The 13,281-nt window shown below is 36.4% G+C and overlaps 1 protein-coding gene across 1 annotated transcript in view; it reads right to left on the reverse strand.

The window, feature by feature from the left end:
* Positions 1–13,281, reverse strand: part of LOC125888249 (calsyntenin-2-like) — a 377,475-nt gene that overhangs the window by 37,370 nt on the left and 326,824 nt on the right. The window lies entirely within an intron of this gene.

Consider the following 13,281-nt stretch of genomic DNA (forward strand, 5'->3'; position numbering starts at 1 on the left):
ATGATAAAAAGTCCTAGTATAGCATGATAAAAAAAGTCATAGTATAGCATGATAAAAAGTCCTAGTATAGCATGATAAAAAAGTCATAGTATAGCATGATGAAAAAAGTCATAGTATAGCATGATGAAAAAAGTCATAGTATAGCATGATAAAAAAAATCATAGTATAGCATGATAAAAAGTCCTAGTATAACATGATAAAAAGTCCTAGTATAGCATGATAAAAAAGTCATAGTATAGCATGATGAAAAAAGTCATAGTATAGCATGATAAAAAAGTCCTAGTATAGCATGATGAAAAAATCATAGTATAACATGATAAAAAAAAGTCCCAGTATAGCATGATAAAAAAAGTCATAGTATAGCATGATAAAAAAGTCATAGTATAGCATGATGAAAAAATCATAGTATAACATGATAAAAAGTAATAATAAAGCATGATAAAAAAGTAATTGTATATCATGATGAAAAAATAATAGTATAAAATGATAAAAAGTAATAGTATAGCATGTTAAAAAAGTCATAGTATAGCATGATGAAAAATCATAGTATAACATGATAAAAAGTCCTAGTATAGCATGATAAAAAGTCATAGTATAGCATGATAAAAAGTCACAGTATAGCATGATGAAAAAGTCATAGTATAGCATGATAAAAAAGCTCAGAGTCTAGCATGATAAAAACTTCAGAGTATAGCATGATAATAAAGTCATAGTATAGTATGATAAAAAAAGTCACAGTCTAGCATGATAAAAAAAGTCATAGGAAAGCATGTAAAAAAAACCCATAGCATAGTATGATTAAATAGTCATAGTATAGCACGATAGAAAAGTCATTGTATAGCACGATAGAAAAGTCATTGTATAGCATGATAAAAAATCATAGTATAGCATGATAAAAAATTCATAGTATAGCATGGTAAAAAAAGTCATAGTATAGCATGATAAAAAAGTCATTGTATAGCATGATAGAAAAGTCATAGTATAGCATGATAAAAAAGTCATAGTATAACATGATAATAAAGTCATAGTATAGCATGATCAAAAAAAGTCATAGTATAACATGATAAAAAGTCATAGTATAGCATGATAAAAAAGTCATAGTATAACATGATAATAAAGTCATAGTATAGTATGATAAAAAAAAGTCATAGTATAACATGATAATAAAGTCATAGTATAGCATGATAAAAAAAAGTCATAGGAAAGCATGACAAAAAAACCATAGCATAGTATGATTAAATAGACATAGTATAGCATGATAAAAAAAGTCATAGTATAGCATGATGAAAAAAGTCATAGTATAGCATGATAAAAAAGTCATAGTATAGCATGATGAAAAAATCATAGTATAACATGATAAAAAAAAGTCCTAGTATAGCATGATAAAAAAGTCATAGTATAGCATGATGAAAAAATCATAGTATAGCATGATAAAAAAAGTCATAGTATAGCATGTTAAAAAAGTCATAGTATAGCATGATGAAAAAATCATAGTATAACATGATAAAAAGTCCTAGTATAGCATGATAAAAAGTCATAGTATAGCATGATAAAAAGTCACAGTATAGCATGATGAAAAGTCATATTATAGCATGATAAAAAAAGCTCAGAGTCTAGCATGATAAAAAACTTCAGAGTATAGCATGATAATAAAGTCATAGTATAGTATGATAAAAAAGTCACAGTCTAGCATGATAAAAAAAGTCATAGGAAAGCATGTCAAAAAAACCATAGCATAGTATGATTAAATAGTCATAGTATAGCATGATAAAAAAGTCATTGTATAGCACGATAGAAAAGTCATTGTATAGCACGATAGAAAAATCATAGTATAGCATGATAAAAAAGTCATAGTATAGCATGGTAAAAAAAGTCATAGTATAGCATGATAAAAAAGTCATTGTATAGCATGATAGAAAAGTCATAGTATAGCATGATAAAAAAGTCATAGTATAACATGATAAAAAGTCATAGTATAACATGATAATAAAGTCATAGTATAGCATGATCAAAAAAAGTCATAGTATAACATGATAAAAAAGTCATAGTATAACATGATAATAAAGTCATAGTATAGTATGATAAAAAAAAGTCATAGTATAACATGATAATAAAGTCATAGTATAGCATGATAAAAAAGTCATAGTATAGCATGATAAAAAAGTCCTAGTATAGCATGATAAAAAAGTCCTAGTATAGCATGATAAAAAAAAGTCATAGTATAGCATGATGAAAAAAGTCATAGTATAGCATGATAAAAAAGTCATAGTATAGCATGATGAAAAAATCATAGTATAACATGATAAAAAAAGTCCTAGTATAGCATGATAAAAAAGTCATAGTATAGCATGATGAAAAAATCATAGTATAGCATGATAAAAAAAGTCATAGTATAGCATGTTAAAAAAGTCATAGTATAGCATGATGAAAAAATCATAGTATAACATGATAAAAAAAGTCCTAGTATAGCATGATAAAAAAAAGTCATAGTATAGCATGATAAAAAAGTCACAGTATAGCATGATGAAAAAGTCATAGTATAGCATGATAAAAAAAGCTCAGAGTCTAGCATGATAAAAAACTTCAGAGTATAGCATGATAATAAAGTCATAGTATAGTATGATAAAAAAGTCACAGTCTAGCATGATAAAAAAAGTCATAGGAAAGCATGTCAAAAAAACCATAGCATAGTATGATTAAATAGTCATAGTATAGCATGATAAAAAAGTCATTGTATAGCACGATAGAAAAGTCATTGTATAGCACGATAGAAAAATCATAGTATAGCATGATAAAAAAGTCATAGTATAGCATGATAAAAAAGTCATTGTATAGCATGATAGAAAAGTCATAGTATAGCATGATAAAAAAGTCATAGTATAACATGATAAAAAGTCATAGTATAACATGATAATAAAGTCATAGTATAGCATGATCAAAAAAAGTCATAGTATAACATGATAAAAAGTCATAGTATAGCATGATAAAAAAGTCATAGTATAACATGATAATAAAGTCATAGTATAGTATGATAAAAAAAGTCACAGTCTAGCATGATAAAAAAAGTCATAGGAAAGCATGACAAAAAAAACATAGCATAGTATGATTAAATAGACATAGTATAGCATGATAAAAAAAGTCATAGTATAGCATGATAAAAAAAAAACATAGGATAGCATGATAGAAAAGTCATAGTATAGCATGATCAAAAAAGTCACAGTATAGCATGATAAAAAACTTCAGAGTATAGCATGATAATACAGTCATAGTCTAGCATGATAAAAAAAGTCATAGAATAGTACAGTATGACACAAAATGTCATAGTATAGCAAGATATAAAAATTTCAATAAAAATCATAGTACAGTATGATATAAAACGCCATTAAAAAGCAATAGTATGGTATGATGCAAAAATGTTAATAAAAAGTTATAGTTTAGTATAGTATAAAAAAGTAGCCATGAAAAATGAGATTTTGGGGCATCCTGTAGAGGTGGCATCCCATGTGCAAAGGCAATGTCCATGACCTGTGGCCGTGTGTTCGATTCTCCCATTCACATTAAGTAACGTCCTGTTACAGGCCAAAAAATATTCTTCAAAAAAGGCATAGTATAATATGATATAAAAATGTCAATATAACAAAGCGTAGTATAGTATTATGTCATAAAAATGTTTTTTAAAAGGCCCCAGCAAAGTATGCTACAAAGCATTGTAAAAAAAAAAAAAAGAGAGGCCATAGTATCATATAAAAATGGCATTAAAAAGTGTCAATGTATTATGATATAAAAAAGGCATAGTATATTTTGATAAAGAAAGTCATTAAAAACTTCAAAGTAAAAAAGCATTGTATATCGTCTTATAAAATTCATAGTATGGTATGACTTAAAAATAACACTAAAAAGTTTTGCATAACATGATGTAAAAATGTCAATAAGAAAGTTATAGTACAGAATGGTTCAAAAAAGTCTAGTATAGTGTGACAAACAAAATGTAGTCACTAGCTATGTTTCCATCCAAAAGTGATTTGAATCATTGGGGAATGCGTATCAAAACAAATACGAATCCTGTGTATTTGCATTAAATGTACGGACTTTGGTGAAAACTTCAAACTCACATGAGTTTTCCGCAGAACCGGAAACAAAACAAGTCTTCTTCTTCTTCTACGTTTTCTGGCGGTTGGCAACCAGCTTGTAAATGCATCACTGCATTCCCGACCTAGAGTGTGGATATCACCATGGAGAGTGGTGCGCTATGTCAGACTTAATTCAAACATAACTGTTTCCATCCCCCGTTTTGCGAATCCGCATTTTTTGGAATCAACCAAAACCTAACTAAAGCGAGCATATTTTAATTTGTGCGAATCAGGGGATTTTAATTTGAATTTTGGCGTTTCCATCATAATTTTCCGATGCGATACTTCTAGATGCGCATCTAAACAGGCTGAATAAGTTTCTTTCTGCTTTGTGTGTGTTTGGTATTGTTATTCCAGTAATAACACTGAGATGACAACAAGTTTATTTTTCAGCAGTGACTAATACTCCGGTAACTGAAATCTTTCACAATACGATGACATTGACCACAGTCTCCCACAGACACTATGCCTCCCATGTATAAGATGTCCTTCATGAGTGCATGTCTGTGTCACCAAGTGCATTTCTCTGTTTTCATCCTGATTTTACTCAACACAGCTGAACCCTGTTGAGTGAGGAGAAGGTCTTATAGAAGGAGTGCAGACAGCTCTAAAGGTGACAGCAGACACTGAGGAGCACTTGTAGACATTTTATAAAATAACTCTTTCGCTAACACAAGTAGCTATTCGGCACCAAAATGTAAAACTGTGGAGCAGCAGCTAATCAAGCTTATCAATACCTACAGGACCTCCTCAGCGCACTAAAAGCTGATAAATCCAGACCACAGTGTGTGCAGTTATTCAGGGGTAAAGCGCTCTGTCGGTGCTCAGGCAGCAGACACAGACCTGCAGCAGCGTGCCTGCTGTGATTTCATACGTGCATGCCTGCTTCCCTGCTTGCCCATCGCCGTGTGCTAGCATGTGTTTAAATGCACAGCATCCACTGGCAACCTTTAATAGACGGACACATATCGGCTCTCTAGGACTAGAGCTAGCAAGCTGTGAGCTCACAACACAGCCACACAGGGAAGAGTGCACACACACACACACACACACACATACACGGATTGGCCACATTCACACAAATGAGTGCACTCGTGACTCACAGCCATTGTGATGTATTGGCGGATGCACACATACACACAGCGTAAAGGCTGCAGATTACACATCAATCAAATGGAAAACAAGAGACATTAAAATGAGGAAAGGATAGAGGAGGGAGAGGGAAGGAGAGGAGGGATGGGAGGGTGGGGGGAAGGAATGAGGGTGGTGATGGTGGTGATGGTGGTGGCGTAAGCCGTGAAAGCTGAACAAACAACCTGATTTTTGTTTTTACATTTCACCGAAGGCCTTTCAAGCACACAAACATCTGTCAGTGGGAGGGACATCAATGCTTTCTCTCCCTTCTGTAGCTCTGTAAGCAGCTACAGCAAGAAATCATAACAAGCTTATTTCCTGCATTGGAAACCTGCTGTATATAAGACTTCAGCTGTTATGCATCCTATATTTTCTCACCTACATCTTGATGGAAACTATGCTGCAATGCATAAATCCATATGATGAATGCCCATATGTTTTTTCATCCAGAGCGGGGTAGTTTTATATGAATTTTTACGAATAGAATTAGTGAAACTGAAAGGAAACAGCAATAAGAAGGAGCAGGTTTGGCTGAACATCAAAGTAAACCATTTAAAAAGTGTCTGTGGATACTGGATGTGTAGAAGTTTCTGAAATGTATTTGCTTAGCATGATATATACACACTGTCTCATCCCTGTATATAGTGAACTTTGGATTATACTAGCCAAGAGCATTTTAAGCACAGACAAGCCAGGAGGAACATTTTTTAGTAATTAATTTCAGATGCCCAGTCTACATTATATTATTTAATAGTATAAATACTAATATAAAAGGTAGTATTCAAATAATGACTGCAAATGTAGGCTGGGGAAAAGAAAAAAAAGTCACTTTACTAGTGTAATGTCCATTTTGACAGCACTAATTCCATCAGTAAAACAAAATACAGTTGTTAATGTTATGCTACCGTTCACAAAACTTCCTGATTTTTTCACATTAGACAGACTTTTAATGTAAATATACTACAGGAAGTTTTATTTGTGAATCTATACCCATACTACTAGTGCCAGAAAAAGAATTAGAATGCCACAATACATAGTATGTCAAATGCAGTATACCAAAAATACCAAGATGTTCTACTACATCCGGTCTGATTTTTTAGTATGCAAGTGTAACAGAGTTTATATTCCACTTGCTATAAAGGTGATAGTCATGCACTTGTGTAGTGATGTGGCTGTACCTGGGTTATTAGCCCAAGGGCGCCCTCTCTCAGAGTTAGTAGGTAAATGCCACTGCAGGCGTTAAACATTAGCCCCTTTTCCACTGCAGGAACTTTTACCATTTACGCGGGATTTTAAAACAACCTCGGCGTGTTTCCACCTAAATTACCCGGGGAAAAAACTTTCCCTCAACCCCAAACTTTCCCTGAAACAAAGTAGGGGGTAGGACTTTTCAGATTCCCCGGAATTCTCGATGGGCGGGGCTGTGTGCTGAAGAACGCACTCATGCAGCGTTCCGCACTTCCGTGCCAGTGTGGCTGCAAACCGTATTTCATTTCTACAAGCTTCACTTCGTTTGTGTTTTGATCATTTGGAGAGTGGAGCAAAAAAAGAGAAGTTACAAGAAGTGGACGAACGACGAGGTCCAGGCTTTTTTGAACCTATTTGTCGAGGAAGAAATTCACTGGGACTTCGAGTTGGTGACTCGAAACGACCAAGTCTATAGAAGAATAGCCGACAAGCTGGTGGAGCTAAATTTAGGGCACACACTGACACAAATGTGTGAAAAGTTGAAGAAACTTAAGCAAGATTATAAGAAGCTGAAGGACTACAACAGTCACCGTGGGTTTGCCCGCCGTACAAGTGGTATGACCAGCTCAACGCCATACTGTGCCACAGACCAGCATATTCTGGCAATACAGCAACAAAGGACTTGGCAACCTTGTTGCTTGAGGCCATGTGCCAAGATACACAGGAGGCAGTAAACCAGTGGAACAAAGGTAAATCACATAAACATTAACTATTTAGTTTGTTAGATGCTGTAACAGTAGTCAGCAGCACGCCAATTGTTTAGTTAGCCAAAAGTCGAGTCAACATAATGCTAATGGTAGGCTAATGGTAGGCTAATGCTAACCAGTCAACAGGCTGACGCCTAAACCTAAATCACAGAGAACTGGATGTTTTGTCATCATTGTACAAATGTCTGTATGTCCTTTATATGAACATATACTGTGAGTTATGGAAATGTAACTGGAAAGAGTTACGAGTGGGTCGCTGTTCTTTTCGAGTGATAAAGTGTCCAGATAGCGGCTTAATGCAAGCCTGCATACTTTTCTGTCTGTTCTGACCCACAATCCTCTGTGCAGTGGACGATACATCTCAACAACTGACCCACAAACAGATGACAGCCGATTGACATTTGTCAGAAGTCACAATGACGGATGACAGTGCATTTGAGTAGCTGACCAGCTGAATTGTAATAATAGGAATATTGATAAGTGAACAAATTCATCAGAAATATTGCAAATTGTAATTTCACTGTCCCAAATATAATGTTAGAATCTGCAATCTGTGCAGTTATAACTTAAAAGTTAAACCACATACATTGCAAAGTAACAACAGCAGTGTCTGTGTCTCTGGTGAACTCGGTAAGTGGTGTTTTTTTTCTTTTTTATCTCCAATTTAATGTTATAAAAGCAAGAGGGTCAAAGTTCAGGGCGTAATGTAATGAGAAATTTAAATGTCCTGATAGTGTGCTTACTGCATGCAACATATGCTTTTTAAGGGCAGCTGCAGTGCCTACTAAAAGTAAAAAGAAAACGTATGTGACTCAGAATGCACCCATTGTTTGGGGAAAAAGGTAAAGTGGAACACAAAGTTGAAACTGATCAAGACAACACTTGAACATGGAGGAAGGTTGAGATTGTATTAACCGGGCAATGGCCTGTTGCTTATATAAGCTTGTCCAGAGTAAAAGTCCGGATCTCTCTGCCACTGAGGTAAATAAAAGAACTTTATATTAAAGCTGTGCCCAAGGTCCTCCTCCATTCACTCACTCACTGCTCCCTATATAATAGAAACTCAACAGTGTACTCTATAGAGAGCAGTAAATTGAGACACTAATGAATCATCGTCATTTTTGGTCGACACTAACAGCTGTAAAGTCAGTTGGGTGCATGTCACGGACACTGCTTTTGTCATGCAGTTGAAGGAATTTGTGATGGCACTGAACTGAGGGCATTAAAGTGCAGACATTTGACACTCAGCATTCAGACACTGTAAAATGGTGGACGGTCGATATATTGAGCTACAGGAAGTGATTCTGAATACAACCTAACAGAAACGGCTGTGGTTCGTTCGGCTAACACCTGACAAGAAGGGACGAATCCTCAGCTACTGTGCAAAAAAGATAATTGGATCATAAAACTTAGCGAGGACATCCATAAGTGAGAGTATGACACTAACAACACCAGCATCTCAAAATAACAGAGGTGGAAGTCAACGACACTCCTGCAGAAACCTACATACTGTTAGAGTCATAAACAGATACGAATTACCAGGTTTCATAGCATATCCTGAACATGATCAAATCAGGATAAGACAATAACAGGGACACTGGTGTGCCTGTGAAGTACTATCTGACAGATTTTGTGTTGCTAATGACGAATTTCTGTAAATCCTGTAAGCCTGGACACGTCACCAGACTATCACAGGGCTGACACATAGAGACAGACGACCATTCACACTCACATTCACACCTACGGACAATTTAGAGTCACCAATTAACCTGCATGTCTTTGGACTGTGGGAGGAAGCTGGAGCACCTGGAGGAAACCCACACTGACATGGGGAGAACATGCAAACTCCACACACAAGGGCTCCCCCACCCTTGGGTTCAAACCAGGGATCCTCTTGCTGTGAGACAACAATGCTAACCATTGCACCACTGTGCCGCCTTATTATATTATTTTTTTCTGTAAAAAATGAAGATAAAAGTTGAAATATCATTACATTGTTATAGTACTGTAGAACTTTAATTAATAGCCCGGGCTATTTGCTAAAATCACTGAAATAAACAGGCCTTTATTCTTTTCACACAAAACTGTCGGTCCGCAAAGATCTGAAAATATAATCATACTGTTTATTTAAACCAGTATGAAATTAGGCTTCCAATATCAGTTATAAATCATTCATTTGATCTAGCTCCAAGAGAGAGAAAGAGAGTTAAGGCACTCGAGGATTACAGTACCCGCCGGCATACTGACACAACACCACTTTATCCTGTTAAAACAATACACACAACTTGGATACGTTTTTATGAAAAACCCTTTTGAGTCTTTTGATCTGAGGACACCTACGGTCCAAAGGAACATGAATAACTTACTGGGTAATCTGGAATGGGAATGGGATCTGGAAAGGAATGGACGCATAATTTGAGGTAGCCAACAACCTACTTTTATACATCCGAAACAACCCGGTCTCACTCTGAAGTCGTGGAAATCCAGTGCTTGGGCAGTGACTTTCAGCATCAGACACTGACGAAAAAAGTCATTTAACGTTGGCATGATACACAGCTGGTTGCCGTTACAGTTAAATGGTGCTTGGCGGCATCAGGGGGTAACATGACGGGACAAGAACGAAAGTTACGGTGAGGAAAGTCTGGGTAGGGCGGGTGGGGGAGGTGGTGAATGGGTCCAACAAACAACGACTTTCACCCGGGAGAGCAGTGTTTGCGTCCTGTAAGATTATAAAGCCAAACCCTGTTCTTTTTCCTAAACCCAACCATGTGCGTTAGTTGTTGGAGGAAAAAATCATCAATTTGCATTGTTATACTGACGTAGTGCTTTTATTTTGAAAGAGACTGTATCTAAACGGTAAACCTCCCATTGAAAACGAAAGTGTATATTGAAAGAAGGCAATGCATGTAACAGGCAGAACTTGACACGACGTCCCAGAACGTCAACAACCAACTCAGCCAGGGTACCTTTCATGTCAATTCTAGACATGGAAAGTCCATGACCAAACGTCGGTATGTGATGAGATTGGAGTCAGAATGTGTTGTCCGAAAAACTTCTATTAAAAAAATGAACTGCTTGGCAACCAGACCGGGCGTCTAATTGAGACATATTTATTTGTCAAAACGTGTAGCCACAATGGGCTAGTAAAAGGGACAGGGCTTTTAATTGAAGTTTTACAGTAATTATAAATATTTTAACAAAAGGATCAATTTCTGCAGCGGCACCAAACAAGCCTGGTACTACCGCTGGCTGATTACTTTTTTTTGGTCTCAGATAACACAAACTTCTAGTTAACATGTCTTGACAGACCTGATTGTTTTCATGGATGTGCTTGTGGTATAGATACCTACTGGCTTTGACTCAGCTGATGGAAAAAGATTCACATTAAGTTTTCTGTAACATAAAAAAAAAAAAAAAAAAAGAATCTCTGAAACTTTGTCTGACAGCTGGATGGAAACTTAACTATTGTCTCTAATCCTCCACAGTGAGTTGTCTGAGGCCACAGTTTGAGACAAAAACAGGTTTTGGGGCATCGTGTAATCTCTCCTTTTCTATCCTGTGGCCACAGCCGGTGGTGTGTGTCTGTTCGCTGCTCGGGCACTAAGCCATTGTTGTGAGCAGTGGGAGATACAAACTCAGTGATGCAGGGAGACGGCTGCTGCGTGGGCCTGCCGAGCTGAAAAAAAAAAAAAAAAATCCTGGAGCCAGTCCAACTTAATTATAAAGAAATATGACAAGGGAGTCTAAAAGGGCTGTTGCAAAGATTAGCGCTGGTTACTTTTATTTTCTCGTTGCCTCCAGTAATTGCAGTTATTAGTCGTCAGCACAAAACAAATTTAATCGCATTTGGGGGAATTAATTAACATCTCTGTTTATTTGTGAGGAGTGATACTGTCCGTGGAAGTTTTTTTTTTTTTCTTTTACCCATTCCTTGCTTATGTGTAATGGCGGGAAGCTATTTTTCAGACTCTGAGTAAAACTAACTCAGTTGAGGAGAGTCTTTTCTGCTAGTGTGTGTTCTGGATGAAGTACTAAAACAACAAATTAAAAGTTAAATCACCGGTGCTATCAACGAGACTACACACGCAAATGTGCTGCTGCAAACAGAAGTCGCACACTGGTGGTCACACACACCCTGTGGCTAACACAATCATGACCATGACAACAGGAAGTCCATTCAACAGTCTGAACTTAACATATGTTGTTGAAAAATTGTTGTCATAAGCAAAGCCCCTTAAAGTCTGTTTAAAGTTTCTGAGCAAAGTTGTGTTGCATAAATACAGTTGAGAAAAAAAATTATCACTGAAAATCACACTGAATCTCAAAGTGTGTATTGTGACACTTTGCATGGAACGGGTGGCACACGACTCCCTAAGGGGTCCATGATTCTCTCTGACATGACTAAAAATATTTACCCTGTTAATCACACATTTCAATTTTGAGTTCTCTTTCATCTGCTGCTAGAGTGCCAAAAATATCATGTACACAAACCCTTGTGAATGCCTCTCATAAAATCTAATCATTTTCTAATCAGGCAGATTTACTGTCTCTGCACCTGTGCTAATGCGCAGTAATTGCTTTTTTGCCAACTTGATTTTGTAGGTTTATAGTTATGTGCAGTATGTTATGTGTATGGACAAAGTGACTGACAGCAGGTTACACTTCAAACACACTCGACCTCTGACCTCAGATTAAACCTCGACAACCAATAAAACCAACAGATTTTTGTAAGATATTTTGACAGCATGGAAACTGGAGAAAACACAGAACGTTATCTGTGGCTCGGTTCCTTTAATGTCTCTGTTAGTTGCAGCATCAGACAGCAAAGACCTGAATCCAGCTCACATTAAAAGAATTATTAGCCTTAATAAATGCCACTAATTACAACTGTGCTGTTCCTGCAGAGACACGTAAGTAAATCTAACAGACAATTTGTTGTCCTGCTGTCAGATTTTAGTAACCTAGACTCCTACTGAGGCCTGCTGTGAAATTTGAGCTAAATTCCTTCACAGGTAGCAGGGCTTCTATCTGTATGTGTTTTATGGAGACATTCATAAATAGTAAGAAATAATTAAGAGCCTAAGATTAGCATAAAATTACATTTTTGTCATTGTTTTTAGAGGCTACATAAGAAATAACTTGCTTGTTCACTCAGATTTCAAATGAGACTTGTGAATTATCATTTAGCTTCATTACAGATGGCTGAAGTGTGTTACATCTGTGCAAAAGGCAGAGGCCCCAGAACAGAGCCATGCCACCAAATATTATACTGCAAATGGAACTTAAGTTTTCTTTGTGGTGGTTTTATTAAAATGAACTTAACGACTGAATTGTGGAGAATCTAACTGAGCTAACGATGTGTAGCATCTCCATACTGCTTGAGCGGGTAGTCAGCAACCCACTGGGCTATAAGAGGTTTTGTACATTTGAAAAATTCAACCCGACCCGGCGTCTCATTGAAACCTGTGTTTATTTTATTAAAATGTGTAGTCACACCCAGCTAGTAAAATGGACTCAGCGTTTAATTGAGGCTCAGCGTTTAATTTAAGTTTTACGTTAATGTATAAACCACTCTTCATAAGAGAAGTGGAATAAGTTAGTCCCAGAGAAGAAATATAACAGCGGAGTCCATACGGGTTGTTAATTAGCGCTGTTTGCCTAATTATTTTCTCAATGCCTGCAGTAACTGCAGTTACTAGGCGTCAGCAAGAAACAAGTTTAATTGCATCGGCAGGAAATATTTAACATCTCTTCGCATTTGTGAGGGGCGATACTGTCTGTAGCAGTGACAGGGGGTTTATTCAGTCGTGGCAGGAGGCCATGTTTCAGGCTCTCAGCGTAACTAACTTAGTTGAGGAGATTTTTTTCCACTGGTGTCTCTTCTGGGTGTAAATATGAAAATAAACTGCAACGAGAAAAAATACACCTCATCACTGAGTCTTTACACATGTTCTTAAATGGACGCTCTCTGACACATTTGCCACACAGATCCGCAAGTAGTGTTTCACGCCGTTTTCATCTCTTATATGCACACACACGCACACTCAGGCATGCACACAACT

This window comes from Epinephelus fuscoguttatus, linkage group LG5 (genome assembly GCF_011397635.1).
Source record: "Epinephelus fuscoguttatus linkage group LG5, E.fuscoguttatus.final_Chr_v1".
NCBI lineage: Eukaryota > Metazoa > Chordata > Actinopteri > Perciformes > Serranidae > Epinephelus > Epinephelus fuscoguttatus.